The 19,189-nt window shown below is 35.4% G+C and overlaps 1 protein-coding gene across 3 annotated transcripts in view; it reads left to right on the top strand.

The window, feature by feature from the left end:
- The window catches only part of SSBP2 (single stranded DNA binding protein 2), a 404,380-nt gene that overhangs the window by 141,425 nt on the left and 243,766 nt on the right, over positions 1 to 19,189 (top strand). The gene's annotated exons all lie outside the window — the stretch shown is intronic.

A 19,189-nucleotide genomic window follows, 5' to 3' on the forward strand; every position in this document is an offset into this window, starting at 1 on the left:
AGGTAGTATTGTCATTTTTATTATATTGTCTTGGTTTGCCTATTGGAAATAAAAATTCTCTAATTATTTAGATATCCATAAAGATTTTATAGTTATATTCATATAATTACTATGTGTATCTTGATAGGTAGACTTCCAAGCATTTTATTTGTTCAGTGGTTATTTTTAATGTTATGTTTCTCTCTCTACCTGCTCAGTTTTTGAAATTATAAAAAAAATTGGAGTATTTATTTTTTATATCTTGATATTACTAATTATTTAAATTAATTTTAATTGACTCTTTGGAATTCTCTAAGTAAATCATCAAATCATCTGCAAAATAAGTGATAATTTTTTTGTCTATGTTTATTCCCTAAATTGTTTTTCATATTGCTATAGCTTGCATTTCTAGCATTGTATCACCTAGCTGTACTGATTAGGTATATTCTTGTTTTACCTCTGATCTTACTGAAAGGGCCTCTACTTTTTCCCATTACAGATAATATTGACATGTGGTTTTAGGCAGAAATTATTTAACATATTAAACAAAGGGCTGATTATTCCTATGCTTTTGATGTTGTTTTGTTCTTTAACAAGAATGTGTATATTATTTGTCAAATGTTTTCTCAACATCTGTTGATATGATCATATAATTCTTTATACCTTATTATTAACATTCACAATTATCACTGTAGTTTTCCTAATTTTGAACCAACCCTTCATTCTTGGTATATATCCACCTAGTCAAAGTATATTACCTTTTTGTTATATTTCTGTAGCTTCTTTGCTGATATAATATTTAAAATTTTTGTGTTGGTCAGTTTTCTTTTTCTGCTTTGACTCTTCTTGGTCATATTCTAAAATTTTGAAGTTGAAGCCAATACTAAAATTACTTTCTCCTCAAGCTTCTCACATTAGTTTATCTACAAAAAATTGAGAATAAATTAGTTCTTCCCCATTTTTACCTCAAACTCTTAAATAACCTGCCTCAACAATCCTTTCCTTTTCCCTAGTTTCTAAGGCAGATGCAGTCATTCCTACCAAATCCAGCTCATTGTGTTCTTGATTTCATCACCCCAATTCTTCTCTAGGAGTCTCATCTCTCTTATTTATCTGCTTTTCTAATAATGTTCAAACATTCTTTCTCCACTAGCTTCCTTTTCTGTTTCTTATAGATATACTCAGATTTCCCTATCTTTAAAAACTCTTACTTCATTCAGCAATCCCTTCAAATTCTAACAAACTTCTAGAAAAAAGTGGGTTACAATTTTTTGTCTTCATTTCTTTAACTCCCACTCTCTTCTCAGCCCCTGGCAACATGACTTCCTGTCTTAACTACTTTACTCAAACTGCTTTCTCCAAAGTTATTAAATATATATGTATATATTTGTGTGTATATATATATATATTTAATTTTTTGAAAATTCTGTTCTTGAATGTTAAAAAATTTTCTATGAAACTATAAATTTTCATTTTATATCACTTGTTTTAAACATAATTTTGTTGCATACTTTAAAATGTTTCAGTGTCATTCTTGTTTAAAAAAAATTTTAAATAATATTTATCACCAATTACATGTTCCAAATTTTATCTTTCTCATCTTCTGCTTCTGCCTTGAGATGGTAAACAATCTGACATAGGTTATATACATGTACAATAATGTAAAATATTGCAGCAATTAAAAAGCTTTGTGAGACTTGGTGTCTGGGTAATTTAATCATTTTATTAATTATATCAACATATTTATTAGTAAAAAGATAATTATTTGACCATCTCTCTTAGACCAAAAACCCCTCTTGATGATAGACTCGCAGTTTATATGCCCTTCAAAGAATAGTTATTCCTGAGGTCTACCAATAAACCCTTGTTTTGTTATGGACTATATTAAACAAAAGGTCTTGGGCTACTTGATTTGGGTCATCCAAAACTTGGTCAAAGAGACATCAATTTTTATATATCATCTGCCTTGACAAAAGGGAGAATCAGCACTTTACCAGATATATCTGAGCAAACACAATAAGCAAGAATTACACCCATTAGCCCAGAATTAGAATTTCTTTTACCATCTTTTTAGATCTAGACCTGGGTAAATCTTTATGAGAATTTCTCACACTGATTGATTTCTGGATCAGAAAGTAGAAAAGGGAAAAAAAAACCTTGTTCCTAATACACTAATTAGTTATAGAGGCAACTAGATGGCACAGTGGATAGAACACTAGCCCTGGAGTCAGGAGTACTTGAGTTCAAATCTGGCCTCAGACACTTAATAATTACCTAGCTGTGTGGCCTTGGGCAAGCCACTTTAACCCCATTGTCTTGCAAAAAAAATAATTAGCTATTAAATACAAAAGAGGAATATTCCTTTCTCAATTAGTCATTTTGTGCAAGAAAACTCCAACAAAAAAAGTGAAAAATAATATGTTGAGGTCTGCATTCAGCCAACATTAGTTCTTTCTCTGCATACAGATAGCATCTAGATGAATCCTATGGGATTATTTAGGATCATTGTATTGCTGAGAATAACTAAATTATGTACAGTATCAGTTTACTTCACTCTGCATCAGTTTGCGTAAGTCTTAACAGATTTTTCTGAAATCATCCTGTCCCATCATTTCTTGTAGCACAATAATATTCCATCACGATCATATATCACAACTTGCTCATCCATTCCTCATTTTTAGACCACTTCCCCAATTTCTAACTTATAGTAATCACAAAAAGAGTTGTTAGAAATATATTTTTTTATTTTTTAAGGATATAATTTTTTAAATTCAGCGACTTTTTCTCAAGCTTGATCCTTCTTGTCTACTTTGCAACATTTAACACCATCCATCCTCTTCCTGAATATAAAAGGTCTTTTGTGGTTTTCCATGAGATATTTTTTCCCTAATGATTTAATGGTAGAATATACACTAAACATTCCATGGACCGGGGATAGCCCCTTTTCCCCCCTCAGTCTTTCCTTGGCTTTCTTTGAATGCTAAATCACATGTTTAACTCTACATATTTGATTAAATTTCTGTGATGTCTGCCAGTAGGCAGACATTTCTGATGAGAACTTTGTTCATTCTTCTGACTCTCTGTCCAAACAACGCAACCAGGCAACAAAGATTAAAGCCAGAGGCTGTAAAATCTTATTGTCCAGTGACCTCTTTGAAAAAAAGACAACATAAATCATCTTACTACCCCAAATTTGATGTTCTTTTGTGTTTTTAGCACTAAAACAAAAACACAGAAGCTATATCTAAAGAAATGTAAATGAGAAAAAAACAGATGCTTCAATGAGTTAATTTTTTTTATTATCTGGTGACCTCTGCACGGGAAGTTGATTCATAAAAGGTACTTTTCTGCCATAAAACCAGATGTATAGAACGCGCTCAGTAGATATCTGTTGAATTGAATTTTCTTGATGGTACATGTGAGCATGTTCTTCATGACATTTCTGGCACATGTAACTTTGAATACCCCTCTCAGCACACCCCATTCTGCGGGTCTGGTACATTTAGTTACTTGGCATGGCCCGAACTCGAAGAGTTTTGTGTTTCGTGCCCTAGGCTCTTTATCTTTCAGTTCCATATTCAAAAGGTGAAAACAAAGCACTCCCCCATGCTCTGTGGGGAGTTCCCTTTCAAAGGATTCTTGAAGGCTGCCATTTTTATCTCCTTGAAAACCTCTCTTACTGGTGTTCTGAAGTAAAACATGGGGCAGTTGTGGTTGTGCTTCTGAATGTCCCTTGTTTCCCTTGAAATGTGTGTATATGTATGTTTGTGTGTGTGTGTGTGTGTGTGTGTGTGTGTGTGTGTGTGTATGCATTTGGATGTGTACATAAAAGCAGATCCAGTCCTATAGTTCTATGGTTTGAAGTTTTCTTCTCTATAAGGAAATTGTTGCAGTTAAATAATTCTATTTTTTATTTCCTTGGGGTATAAAAATAATTTGCTTGTATTAAAAAAAATAGTGATCAGTTTATCTCCTACAGGACATGGTTTTTATCTTTCCTTTGCCCCTAATACATTTTATCTTGTATCGTGCTTATTTAATCATATTTAACCACCAGACAAAAGGTGCTGCTGCCTAGTTACAGAGCCTTATTTGTTGAGAGCCAGGGGGTGGATTCAGCTACTGATTCTCTCTGAATGCCCTTGTTCTGTTCTGGCCGTGTCTCCAGCTTCTTCTGTCTCAAATCTTTCTTTCTGAGCTTGCTCTTGTCCAGAAGTATAGCATGTCTATGTTATAAATTAAATCCGGTTACAAGGCCAGATGCAGACTTCCTCTCTGCTGAAACCAACTTATCTCCATTTTCTTCTTTTTTTTTTCCCCCTCTTCTGTCCCAAAGTCACCACCCACATTTGGTTCTTTTATGAACACAACTTGAAGAGTTTTATAGGTGGAACCAACTGAAAACATGAAACTCACATCCCAATGCTCTGTGTAGGTTGGTTTTCACTTGTAAACTCCATTTATCTCAATCACTAATTTGGTGGTCCTGTCAGGTAAGTAAATAAGTTTGGTCTGGAATGTTCTTGAAGAAACCATGGTGGTTCTTTGTACATCTCTTTCTGGGCAGCTAATTGATGCAGGAGATAGAGCACTGGGTTTGGGATCAGGAATACTCATCTTCTTGAGTTCAAATCTGACCTCAAATGCTTACTGGCTGCATGACCCTGGGTAAGTCACTTAATCCTATTTGCCTCAGTTTCCTCATCTGTAAAATGAACTAGAGAAAGAAATGGTGAGCCACCCCAGTATCTTTGCCAAGAAATATTTCTAGAAATTGGTTAACCAGGGGTGGCTAGGTGGCGCAGTGGATAGAGCACCAGCCCTGGAGTCAGTAGTACCTGAGTTCAAATCTGGCCTCAGACACTTAATTACCTAGCTGTGTGGCCTTGGGCAAACCACTTAACCCCATTGCCTTGCAAAAACCTTAAAAAATTGGTTAACCATCTCTTTAATAATCTTCCTAGGAAAATATTCCTAGAAATCAAAATCAAACTCACTAATTTATAGTTTACAAAGTGTATTTTCATCCCTCTTTCGAAAATTAGGACAAGGTTTGTCTTTTTCTCATCTTAGTGGTCGGTCTTTTTGTGATAAAGTTTCTGTGAACTTAGATGATCATTAGCTGAGTGTTCATTGCTGTATCTTTCACCTTTCTAAGGTGGTAAGACTTCTGAACTTATGCATACTATCATGGCTAGGCTTTCTGAAGAGCCATGTTTACTGCTGCATTGTAATATAGTATGTACTTGCATAGTTTTCTAAAAAATAAGCATTTTTAATAAATGAAGTGTATATACAAATAAGACCACTAAATATTCTTGTCATTGGTATGAGTTAGAAATTACAGTGAGAAGTTTTTCTCTCTTTTATTGTTCTCTGTTCATTGACCTCAATCTTTCCAAGTTGAACTAAAATGATTTTCAGAAGAAGGCTGAAAGCCATTTGAGGCCCTCAGTTGTGGCCCTGCCTGGAGAGGAATCACAAAACAGCAACAGAAATTTAACTTATTTACTGAAAATTACAGGGTCACATAAGCCTAGGAAGATTCCTAAAACAAGTAAAGAAGTTTTGATTTCATATATTACAACTTAGTTTATTTCAGTATATTCATCAGGAACTTTCATACTCCATTATCTTTATTATATTATCACAATAATGTTTGAAAATGTAGAGCATAAGAAAATTCAAGTAAGAAACTTCCAAACTACTAGGAATAGCTTTTTTTACATTTCTTTTGACTGATCTTACAATTTGTGTCAGTAAGGGATTTATGGTTCTGGTGCTAACTTTAACTGCCTTCATCTTCTTGAAGCAATTGATGATTAATTCTCTCATCTTGAACTGATTCTGTTCTTGTTGCTTTTATTTTGTTTTTTGTTTGTTATGTAAATTGATAAGGTAGGCAAGAAATTGAGTCCTTGAATCTTACATCTTTTATGTGGCTTTCATCCCTGAAATTTGTCTTTGATGTCTTTTTGTTGGAAAACTTGAAAAAATTTTCTCCTATCAGGGAAGAAGTTTGTATAGATGTTAAATTGGACCCTTGAGGTCAAGACAGATACATCCTGTTCCAAATTTCCTAACATTTATTTGACCAGCATTGCCTGTTCAGTTAAAATAGTACTTTACCTTTGAGATACTTTTTTTTTAGGTTTTTGCAAGGCAGTGGGGTTAAGTGGCTTGCCCAAGGCCATACAGCTAGGTGATTATTAAGTGTCTGAGGTCATATTTGAACTCAGGTACTCCTGACTCCAGGGTCGGTGCTCTATCCACTGCGCCACCTAAGATACTTCTTATGTAAACTAACAAAATTATAAATACTATAACTGGATTAATTTGATCAAATATATTCCTTTTGGCCACTGTAATTATATTTATTTATACACAACTTGAATTTGTTTTATTGTTTCTCTTATTTGTGGAGTCCAAATTTCCATATTTCTCTTTTTTGCTCATTTCATAAGTGGTCCATATGAGAGTATAGGAATGTGAACTCTCATAACTAATTAATATTTAGTCTGATTTTCTGTTTACAATTTTTTCCCAGAAGAGGAATGTGAGAGTTAAAAACAAATGATTGAGTTTTTTCTTCACAATTTGTCTCAGGATCCCTCAAGCAGTTAGGTACCTGCATGGCCACAAAAATGCCACACTATGGAGTTCTTTAGTGTTCTAAATATTTTTGTTTGATTCTTTTTTCTTCCCTTCCAAAACTCAATGGGGGGTTGATGATGGTAGTATTTGCTTACTCTTCCTGAGAAAATAATTTTATTGTAAAAATATATGAAACTCAAAAAAAGTTCTTGTTATTTAAATGGAGGAATTTGGACTAGATGAATGCTAAGGTTCTTTTTTTTTTAAATCTCTAAATCTAGTCTTTGAGGGAAATGTCCTTTACTGAACAAGAATTATAGGTCTTCGGTAGAAGCTAAGATATCCTCTTAAGAAATCATAAATTGAAGTAATTTAATTAGTATTTACTTAGGTTGTATTGTGCCCATAGCACTGTGATAATCACTGTTGGAGAATAAGTGAGGTATAGAAGAGCATTCAAAAGAGCCTTTTGCATATCCTGTGCTAGGGGAGAGAGAGATGAATGATGATTCATGTTATGGAATGAGAGAAAAGGAGAATGGTTTGTGATTAAATGCCACAGTGTGTGGCACAGACAGTGTTATAGTAAATATAATTCTATACAAATGTTTGAAAAGAGATCTGTCAGGATGAGTTTGAGTCAGGGACAAAGCTGGAAGCTGAATTAGTTTGGGCTAGATTGGGGATGATAATTCCATGTCTGAGCTAAAAGCTTCTTTACTGTCTCATCTATTCCTTCCTTTCCCCAGTGTTTTCCCCAGATAAATGGGAGGAAGGGTGATCTTTGGTAGTTTTTTATCTGGGTAATGAAGTTGTTGTCTGGGGATTACCATATTCTTAGTTTTCCAGGCTCACAACCTAGATAGATGTCTTTGGCTTTTCTCTCACCACCTAGCTCCTCACTCCTTTCCAATCTATTGCCAATATCTATCAATTTTGCCTTCTTAGAATCTCTCTTCTGACCCTGCCACCACTCTGATCCAGGTCCTTATCTGACTATGTAATAGCCTACTGTCTGCTCTGCCTGGATCAAGTTTCTCACCATTCCAGTTCATCTTACACTCAGTTGTCAAATTGATATTTCTCAATAAACTTCAGTGGCTCACTATTACCTCCAGAATCAAATATAAAATCCTTTTATTTTCAAAATCCTTTATACCCCCTCACCTCTACATTGCCAGTCTTGTTAAATAATACACATCTCTTGTACTCTACTAGCCTTGCTGTTCCTCAAACATCTCCTCACTGAGCATTTTCATTAGCTGGTCTCATACCTGTAATTCTTTCTGCCTTGTTTCCCTCAAATTTCAGCTAAAATTCTGCTTTTACCAAAAAGCCTTTCCTGTTCCTGACCCCCCCCCCTTAATGCTGTTTCCCTCTATCTGTTGATTGTCTGTAGTTGAACCTGTACACACCTTGCTTGCATATAGTCATTTGAATGTTGCATTACCTATTAGATTTGAGCTTCTTGAGAGCAGGGACTGGATTTTGACTTTCTTTGTATTCCCTAATGCTCATCACAATCCCTGGTACATGTTTAAGAAATGCTTATTGGCTGACTGGTTAAGGGTCAAAATCAATGCTAAATCATATAACAGGGACAACTTAAGCAGATATAGCTTTTGATTATAACAGCTCTAAACCAGACAATGTTTTGATCCTTCAAAATTGTAAATAGATAAAAGTAATCACAATGACTGTGATTATCACCATTTCTTAACGATTGGTGTAAAAGTTCTGACTATTAGGAGAAGATTATTACATGTAAAGCTTGGTCCATGTGAGTCCTGAGTTGTTCTGAGCTTGGGCTGCCAAACTGGAAAGGTATGGAAACAAAAGGCAATTTCAATGAAGAGTTCAAACTTATTTGCAAATATGACAAAAGTGGATAGAAGTTAAGAACAGTCACCTAACAAACCATAGAAAAAATATTTGATAAGCCTACTGCAGAGAACTTAACAAAAGACTCAGGTCAACCTGATCATACTTTAAAGAATCTGAAGGTGAAATATGGTGGTCAACAAATAGACACAAAATGGGATAGATCTTCCATGGTTTCTAGAATTATCTATTCTAATTATATCAATGCTGGAATGATAACAGCTGGACTCTATCACTGTAGTATATGATATACCATGTAAATAATTGCCAGTGTCATCTAAGACAATGAGATTTTTAAAAAGCATCTGAACTTGATCAAATGTATTCAGAAAAAAAAAACGTGTTTCAAGCTATATAATTTTAGGGTCACCTAGGGCTTGTTTTTAAGGATAGGTCAGGGGGAAGCCATGTGGCACAGTGAATAGAGCACCAACTCTGGGTCAGGAGGACCTGAGTTCAAATATGGTCTCAGACACTTAATAATTACCCAGCTGTGTGACCTGGGCAAGTCACTTGACCCCATTGCCTTGCCAAAAACACCTCAAAACTAAAGATAATTTAGAGAGGACTACAGCTTCCCTCTCATTGTCAAATTGGAGAGACTATTCTTTTACTAGAAAAGGTGACTGAAAAGCCACATCCCTATAAAATCTTTATGAGAGTGTTTTATGCACACATTGAAGGTTTTCTTTTGGGGGGGGAGGTTAAGGCAATGGGGGTTGAGTGACTTGCCCAAAAATAACAGAGCTAGGTAATTATTAAGTGTCTGAGACCGTATTTGAACTCAGGTCCACCTGACTTCAGGACTGGTACTAAATTCACTGTGCCAACTAGCTGCCCCAAGAGGTTTATTGAAGAAAAAATACTTAGGGGATGGGCATGCTTTTGTAGATTATTTTCTACATAGGATCCTATCTTCATAATGCTACACCGAAGTAAAAGCTATAAAGAACATGGATTCATGTTGTGGGTATTGTTTGTTGATTTTCTTTTTTTATTGTGAACTCAAGGATCATCAGCAAATAAAAAGTTTTCAATATACAAAGAACAAAAAAGAACGATATATTGCTTAAAAAAGAGCAATGTGTCTTCCCATGCAAATGTTTAAAATCATAATAGGATTGATAATACCACTTACACAATAATTCTGTTTAAAAATACATTTAATACCAACAGCAAAAGAACTATGAAGGAGACCTAAGTTCACTGAAGCTGTTTGCCAATGTGATAAAAGACCTCTTACATTATGCCCAACTCTTACATTATGTACTGATGATCAGTCAGCTAGTCAATCAACCAACGTTTATCAAGCACCAACTATGTTCTGCAGACATATAAACTCTGGGGATACAATAAAAGATAAAAGACAATCCCTCTTCCCAAGGAGCTCACAATCTAGTTAGGGAAACAACATACAAATTCTTATGCACAAATGATCCATGTACAGGATAAATAACCAAGAGAAGGGAATGCACTAAAATTGAAAGGGCCTGGAAAAGGCTTTCTGTTATTGGTACTTGAAAGAAGCTGGGGGAAGCCAGTAGGCAGAGATGAGAAGGGAGGTAATGTCATGCCTTGGAGCCAGTCAGTGAAAATGTTTATTCAGGAGATGAAGCATTATTTTTTAAGCAAGGAGGCCAGTGTTAGTGAATCACAGAGTACATGATGAGGTTTTTAAACTGTAAGAAGACTGGAAAAGAAGGGACTGAAGCATGTTATAAAGGGCTTTTTTTTTTTTTGTTTGCAAGGCAAACAGGGTTAAGTGGCTTGCCCAAGGCCACACAGCTAGGTAATTAGTAAGTGTCTGAGGCCGGATTTGAACCCAGGTACTCCTGACTCCAGGGCCAGTGCTTTATCCACTGCCACCTAGCCGCCTCTTATAAAGGACTTTTAATGCCAAGCAGCTGATTTTATGTTTGATCATAAAGGGATGAGGAGTCATGATGTGAGGATTTTTTAGATGATATTGTAATAATTTATCCATGATCCAAAATACTAAAAAAATCTTCTCTAATGAAATGCATAGTTATTTAAAAGAGATTTTAGTATAGAAATTCCTTCCAATAAAGCAGATTTTAATGTTTATAATTTATTACGTACTAGGAATCTGCATAGAAGTTAATCAGCATTTCCAAGATCAACCAATAGTAACTCCTAGAAGCAGAATTTGAACCTTAATCTTTTTGAAACTAAACCCTTGCACTTTATCTGCTAAGTCATGCAGCCTCTTGGGCTAAATATTATTCCTTGATCACAACTAGAGTGTATATTGGTATATGTACCTTTGGGCAAGTGAACAATGAAGAGACCCTTCAACTTAAGAGAAGGAAAGATTTGGATGTATTGAATTTGGAAAATTGTTTGGCCTTTTCCCAAATTGATTCCTGCTATAACAATTCATTTTTTAAAAAGCACAAATATTATTTCAATTATGCTGTAGGACTGTATGTCAGGGAACATTGTAAGTACAGACAGTCAGACTTACAAGCAGAACAAAAGAACAACCAATTGAAAAAGATATTGAAGGTTGTAAGAGTTTTACCAAAGATGACTTTCTGTTGAGTAATGATATAAAAGATATGCCTTTTTTTAGTGAGAAAAAAGATGTATTATAACAAAAACCCAGAAACCAAGGAAAGAATTTAAATATAAAACACCGAAGAGGATGATGGTAGTGTAACTGAACTGATGCCCATAGATGAGTCTTCCAGTGTTTTTGGTGGATCTTTTACAGAGATTTTATGGAAAGTATTGAACAAGAATCAACCAGTTCAGTTTCTAGGCTAGCAATCTACACTTTAAGAGATGTAGTATCTCCCTTTGAAGACTAAAGGGTCATCCTGGTCAGTTTTCACAAAAACAAAATTTCTTGTCTCATAGCATTATAGATTCAAATTTCTTTTAAAAACTTTTTTTAATCTTTTATTTAACAATATAGTTGTTACAATTCAGGAAGTCTTTAGTATTATATAGCATTAGTTTAAAAATAATTACAGGGAGATAATTTTAAAACAAGAAGTAATACTTTACTCTGGTTTTTCATCGTGCTCAGAAAACAATTTGTTGTATAGAATACTTGGCAGAAACTCATTTTTATTAGATCTTACATGAAAGAGAAAATATCTTTTTGTTTTTGGGGGATTTTTAAGGTTTTTTTGCAAGGCAAATGGGATTAAGTGGCTTTCCCAAGGCCACACAGCTAGGTAATTATTAAATGTCTGAGACCAGATTTGAACCCAGGTACTTCTGACTCCAAGGCCGGTGCTTTATCCACTACGCCACCTAGCCACCCAGGAAATATTTTTTTTGGAATGAACATCAAACTTACATTCTTACAGTTCTAACTATCTTTCAGAATAATTTAGCTCTGTTCATTGTAGAAAGAGAAAACATTTGAAGAAAAGTTGCTTTGTGGTATTTTAGTGGGCAAAAAAGTTAGTTAAAAACAAATACAATTCCTAACTGAACAACTCGGTAATCTTGGACACATGAACAAATTACTTGCTTTTCCCATCAGTTAAATTTGCATATTTTACTTACCTTTTTAGTATTCAGGGACTGTCTCTTTTTTTTTTTTTTATTTTTTAGGATTTTACATGGCAATGGGGTTAAGTGGCTTGCCCAAGGCCATACAGCTAGGTAATTATTATGTGTCTGAGGCCAGATTTCAACTCTCCTGACTCCAGGGCCAGTGAGTGCTCTATCCACTGACCCACCTAGTCGCCCCTAGGGACTGTCTTGAAAATGATTTATATGACTTTCACAAATATCCTTCTGAAATATCCTTAGAAAAACATCACTATATGCGAAATGAATGTGTTGATTTTTACTTTAGCTTTTCAGTGTTGATTTTTAATTCATAGATGTATAATAATTTCATTTATACAAAATTTAGGAATTTATCCTCTAAAACATCTTACAGTCTTATAGGGAATACTCCTGTAAAAACCCTAAAATTATATAAATACTACATGTTAACCTTCCTTAATAATAAGAGGTTATGATATCTTTTTTTTTATGTTTTTGCTAGGCAATGGGGTTAAGTGACTTGCCCAAGGCCACACAGCTAGGTAATTATTACGTGTCTGAGACCAGATTTGAACCCAGGTACTCCTGACTCCAGGGCCAGTGCATTATACACTGCGCCATCTAGCCACACCGAGGTTATGATCTTTTTTTTTAATTTAAATTTATTTTTATTAAAGATATTATTTGAGTTTTACGATTTCCCCCCAATCTTGCTTCCCTCCCCCGCCACAGAAAGCACTATGTCAGACTTTACTTTGTTTCCATGTTGTACCTTGATCCAAATTGGGTGTGATGAGAGAGAAATCATATCCTTAAAGAAGAGAAGTCTAAGAGGTAACAAGATCAGACAATAAGTGATCTGCTTTTTTTCTAAATTAAAGGGAATAGTCCTTGCACTTTGTTCAAACTCCACAGCTCCTTATCTGGATACAGATGGCACTCTCCTTTGCAGACAGCCCAGAATCGTTCCCGATTGTTGCACTGATAGAATGAGCAAGTCCTTCAAGGTTGAACATCACTCCCATGTTGCTGTTAGGGTGTACAGTGTTTTTCTGGTTCTGCTCATCTCACTCAGCATCAGTTCATGCAAATCCCTCCAGGTTTCCCTGAAATCCCATCCCTCCTGGTTGCTAATAGAACAATAGTGTTCCATGACATACATATACCACAGTTTGCTAAGCCATTCTCCAATTGAAGGACATTTACTGGATTTCCAATTCTTTGCCACCACAAACAGGGCTGCTATAAATATTTTTGTACAAGTAATGTTTTTACCCTTTTTCCTCATCTCTTCAGGATATAGACCCAGTGCCCTTTGGGCATAGTTCCAAATAGCTCTCCAGAAGGGTTGGATGAGTTCACAGTTCCACCAATAGTGTAATAGTGTCCCAGATTTTCCACATCCCTTCTAACAATGATCATTATCCATCCTGGTCATACTGGCCAATCTGAGAAGTGTGAGGTGGTACTTCAGAGAAGCTTTAATTTGCATTTATCTAATAATTAATGATTTAGAGCATTTTTTCATATGGCTATGAATTGCTTTTGACCTCCTCATCTGTAAATTGCCTTTGCATATCCTTTGACCATTTGTCAATTGGGGAATGGAATGGCTTTTTGTTTTAAAAATATGACTTAGTTCTCTGTATATTTTAGAAATGAGTCCTTTGTCAGAATCATTAGTTATAAAGATTGTTTCCCAATTTACTACTTTTCTTTTGATCTTGGTTACATTGGTTTTATCTGTGCAAAAGCTTTTTAATTTAATGTAATCAAAATCATCTAATTGGTTTTTAGTGATGTTCTCCAACTCTTCCTTAGTCATAAACTGTTCCCCTTTCCATAGATCTGACAGGTAGACTAGTCCTTGATCTTCTAATTTGGTTATAGTATTGTTTTTTATGTCTATGTCCTGTAACCATTTGGATCTTATCTTGGTAAAGGGTATGAGGTGTTGGACTAATCTAAGTTTCTTCCATACTAACTTCCAATTATCCCAGCAATTTTTATCAAAGAGGGATTTTTTTATCCCAATGGCCACACTCTTTGGGTTTATCAAACAACAGATTACTATAATCATCTCCTGCTTTTACACCTAGTCTATTCCACTGGTCTACCACTCTATTTCTTAGCCAATACCAAACAGTTTTGATGACTGATGCTTTATAATATAATTTTAGATCGGGTAGGGCTAAGCCACCATCTTTTGCACTTTTTTTCATTAAGCTCCTGGCAATTCTTGACTTTTTATTTCTCCATATGAATTTACTTACAATTTTTTCTAATGCGTTAAAGTAATTTTTTTGGAATTTTGATTGGTAGGGCACTAAACAGATAGTTTAGTTTTGGTAGAATTGTCATTTTTATTATATTAGCTCTACCTATCCATGAAAGGTTGATATTTGCCCAGTTATTTAAATCTGATTTAATTTGTGTGAGAAGTGTTTTATAATTGTTTTCAAAAAGATTCTGAGTCTGTCTTGGCAAATAGACAACCAAATATTTTATATTGTCTGAGATTACTTTGAATAGGATTTCTCTTTCTAGCTCTTCCTGCTGTATCTTGCTAGACATATATAGAAAAGTTGAGGATTTATGAGGGTTTATTTTATAACCTGCAACTTTGCTAAAATTGCTAATTGTTTCCAGTAGTTTTTTAGATGATTTCTTGGGATTCTCTAGGTAGACCATTATGTCATCTGCAAAGAGTGAGAGTTTTGTCTCTTCCTTCCCAATTCTAAATCCTTTAATTTCTTTTTCTTCTCTAATTGCTGATGCTAACATTTCTAATACAATATTGAATAGTAGTGGTGATCATGGGCACCCTTGTTTCACCCCTGATCTTATTGGGAATGCCTCTAGCTTCTCCCCATTGAATATAATTCTTGTTGATGGTTTCAGATAGATACTGCTAATTATTTCAAGGAACAATAAATGTATTCCTACACTCTCTAGTGTTTTTAATAGGAATGGATGCTGTATTTTGTCAAAAGTTTTTTCAGCATCTATTGATATGATCACATGATTTCTGATAGGTTTATTGTTGATATAATTGAGTATACTAACAATTTTCCTAATATTGAACCAACTTTGCATTCCTGAAATAAATCCTACTTGATCATAATGTATTATCCTAGTGATGACTTGTTGTAATCATTTTGCTAAGATTTTATTTAGGAGTTTTGTATCTATATTCCTCAGGTAAATGGGTCTATAATTTTCTTTGTCTGTTTTAACTCTTCCTGGTTTAGGTAACAGTACCATATTGGTTTCATAGAAAGAGTTAGGCAGAGTTCCATCTTACCCTATTTTTCCAAAGAGTTTATATAGGACTTTTACCAATTGTTGCTTAAATGTTTGGTAGAATTCACTTGTGACTCCATCAGGCCCTGGAGATTTTTTTTAGGGAGTTAATAATGGCTTGTTGAATTTCTTTTTCTGAGATAGGGTTGTTTAGGTATTTAATCTCTTCTTAATTTAACCTGGGCAACTTATATTTTTGTAAATATTCATCCATTTCACTTAGATTATCATATTTATTGGTGTAGAGTTGGGCAAAATAATTTCGAATTATTACTTTAATTTCCTCCTCATTGGTGGTGAGTTCACCTTTTTTATGTATGATACTAGCAATTTGGTTTTCTTGTTTCTTTTTTTTAATCAAATTGACCAGAGGTTTATCAATTTTATTGGTTTTTTCATAATACCAACTTTTGGTTTTATTTATTAATTCAATAGTTTTTTTGCTTTCAATTTTATTAATTTTTCCTTTAATTTTTAGAATTTCTAATTTGGTACTTAATTGGGGATTTTTGATTTGTTCTTTCTCTAATTTTTTAGTTGCATGTATAGTTCATTGATTTCCATTTTCTCCAATTTATTCATATAAGCATTTAGAGCTACAATATATCCCCTGAGAGTTGCTTTGAATGAATCCCATAGGTTTTGGTATGTTGTTTCATTATTATCATTATCTAGGATAAAATGGTTAATTCATTCTATAATTTGGTTTTTGGTCCACTCATTTTTTAAAATGAGGTTATTCAGTTTCCAATTTGTTCTGGGTCTATATCTCCTTGGCCCAGTATTGCATATGACTTTTATTGCATTGTGATCGGAGAAAGATGTATTCACTATTTCTGCCTTTCTGCAGTTGATCATTAGGCTTTTTTGTCCTAGTACATGGTCAATTTTTGTATAAGTTCCATGTACTGCAGAGAAAAAGGTATATTCCTTTCTATCCCCATTCAGTTTCCTCCATAAGTCTACCATATCTAATTTTTCTAACAATCTATTTACCTCCCTAATTTCTTTCTTGTTTGTTTTATGATTTGATTTATCTAGATCTAAGAGTGGGAGGTTGAGGTCTCCCAGTAGTAGAGTTTTGTTGTCTATGTCTTCCTGTAGTTCTTTCAGCTTCTCTTCTAAGAATTTGGGTGCTGTCCCACTGGGTGCATATATATTCAATATTGAAATGACTTTATTGTCTATGGTACCTTTTAGGAGGATAAAGTTTCCTTCCTTATCTCTTTTAATGCTATCTCTTTTTGCTGCTGCTTTGTCTGAGATAAGGATTGCTACCCCTGCTTTTTTTTCTTTAACTCAAGCAAAATATATTTTGCTCCAGCCTTTTACCTTTACTCTTACTCTATATGTATCTCTCTGCTTCAAATGAGTTTCTTCTAAGCAGCATATTGTAGGATTCTAGTTTTTAATCCACTCTGCTATTTGCTTAGGTTTTAAGGGAGAGTTCATCCCATTCACATTCAAGGTTATGATTACTAATTCTTTCTTGCCCTCTGTGATATCTTCCCTCTGTTTGTATTTTTCCCCCTTTCTCCCTCCTTTATCCATATTCCCCAGTATTTTGTTTATGAATACCACCGCCTTCAGTGTTTGCCCTCCTATATCACACCCTCCCCTTTCTTTCCCCTTTACCTTTTTCCCTTTTCCCTTCCCTTCCTTTTGTTATTTCCCCTTTTCCCCCCACTCCCCTTCCCTTTCTCTGTCCCCCTCCCCTTTTCCACTTTTAATAATTGAAAGGTTAGATGTTTTATAAGTTAACTGAGTATGTGTAGATTGACTTTAAGCCAAGTCTGATGAGAAGAAGATTTAGGTGTTTCTCCTCTGCTCCCTTCTTCCCCACTATTACCATAGGTTTTTTGTACCCTTTAGTGTAATGAGATTTACCCCATTCAGTCTCCTCCCTCCTCCCATCTCTTTCCTGTCCCCCTTTTTAGGGAGGTAGTGGTTTTTTTTAGGTCATTCTATCTATGTCATAGAAAATTCTTAGTGTCTGTCCCTTCTAGTTCTGTATATTGTATCAAATGGAGTCAAATTCCTGAGAGTTATTGGAGTCTTTCTCCCAAGTGGGGTTAAAGCCAGTTACATCCCATTAGATAGTAGTCTCATGGATAGGTCATGAATATCCATCATTTCTGGCTAGGTGTATTCTCTCTGTTAGAGGTACATTTCTCAAGGTTTATGAGAATATTTTTTTTTCTTTTCCCCCCATGCTGGGATATAGCCAGTTTCAATTTACTGGATTGCATTTTTTTTCTTTTACTGCCCCCCCCCCTTTTTACCTTTTCCTGTGTCTCTTGAACCTCTTGTTTGATGTCCAAATTTTCTGTTTAGCTCTGGTCTTTCCATCAGAAAGTTTTGGAATTCTTCCATTTCGTTAAATGTCCATCTTTTTCCCTGGAAGAGAAGGCTCAGCTTTGCAGGAAAGTAGATTCTTGGCTACATTCCAGGATACTGTGCTCTTTGAAATATCTCGTTCCAGGCCCTTCGATCCCTTAAAGTTTATGCAGCCAGGTCCTGCGTGATCCTTACTGTGGTTCCTTGATATTTAAATTGTTTCTTTCTGGCTGCTTGCAGGATTTTCTCTTTTATCTGATAGTTCTGCAGTTTGGCCACAGCATTCCTTGGTGTTTTCATTTTAGGATCTTTTTCTGGTGGGGATCAATGTACTCTTTCAGTAACTACTTTGCCCTCCAATTCCATGATATCAGGGCAGTTTTCTATCACTAGAGCCTGTAATATTAAGTCCAGGCTTTTTTTCTCTTCAATGTTTTCAGGAAGTCCTATAATTTTCAGGTTGCCCCTTCTCGATCTATTCTCAAGGTCATTGGTTTTGTTGATGAAGTATTTTACATTTGCTTCTATTTTTTCTACTTTTTGATTTTGTTTAACTGATTCTTGCTGTCTTGTGGAGTCATTAGTTTCTGTAGACTCCATTCTTTTTTGGGGGGAGGAGTTTTCTTCATTAACCTTTTGCAACTCCTTTTCCAGTTGGCCAATTCTACTTTTGAAAGAGCTTTCCATTTGACCAATTGAGGTTTTGAGAGAATTAATTTCTTTTTGTATTTGCTCATTTGAGGATCTGAGAGAATTATTCTCATTTTGTAATTGTCCAATTGATGATGTGAGAGATTTATTCTCCTTTTGTCTTTGTCCAATTGTACTTTCTAAGGTTTTGTTTTCTTGTTGCAAGGTATTAATTGTCTCTCCCAAATTTTTAAGCTCCTTCCTTATTTCTTCGAGGAAGTCTTTCTGTGCTGGAGACCAGATTGTATTCTCCTCAGAGGTTCCAGGTCTCTCTGGGTTGGGGTCTTTCCCTTCCAAGAATTTTTCTATGGATCCACCTTTCCGCTGACCCTTCTTCATTTTGCTAAGACCTTGAGTTGGGTGGGGCTGGTTCACCTGGGCTTGGGATCGCTAAAGGCTTTACTGAGTGCAGTTTCCCTGGCTGGCCAGTAGGAGGTGCTGGTTGCCCTCTCTGGAGTGTCTGTGACCTTGGTTGAGGCCTTTTCCCTTTGCTTGAAGGCAGGAGTTGGAGCTATTGAATTCTTTTGCCTTTGATCAATGGTGGGCTTTACCCTGGCCTGAGGTCATTCCTCAGCTGGGCTGGTTCTTCTGCTCACACACCTGGGCCTGAGGCAGAAGTAGTTTGCATTTGTTTGAGAAGAGGCCTCTGTGCAATGGAGGCTTGCCCTCAGAGTTTCTCAGACCTGAGGAGCCTCAAGATGGTGTCCTCATTTCTCCTGTACCAGACCTCTCCTCACAGCCCCCTCCCCAAGCTCCAGGGAGACAGCACCAACACCAGCGCTTCTGCTTCCCCGCGGACCCAAGCCCCTTTCATTCAGCCCCACCGCTGATCCAGCAGGTCCGTTCTCCAGCCCTCAGACTCCCGGTTCTAATTCAG

The sequence above is a fragment of the Macrotis lagotis genome, chromosome X (assembly GCF_037893015.1).
Source record: "Macrotis lagotis isolate mMagLag1 chromosome X, bilby.v1.9.chrom.fasta, whole genome shotgun sequence".
NCBI classification, from domain to species: domain Eukaryota; kingdom Metazoa; phylum Chordata; class Mammalia; order Peramelemorphia; family Peramelidae; genus Macrotis; species Macrotis lagotis.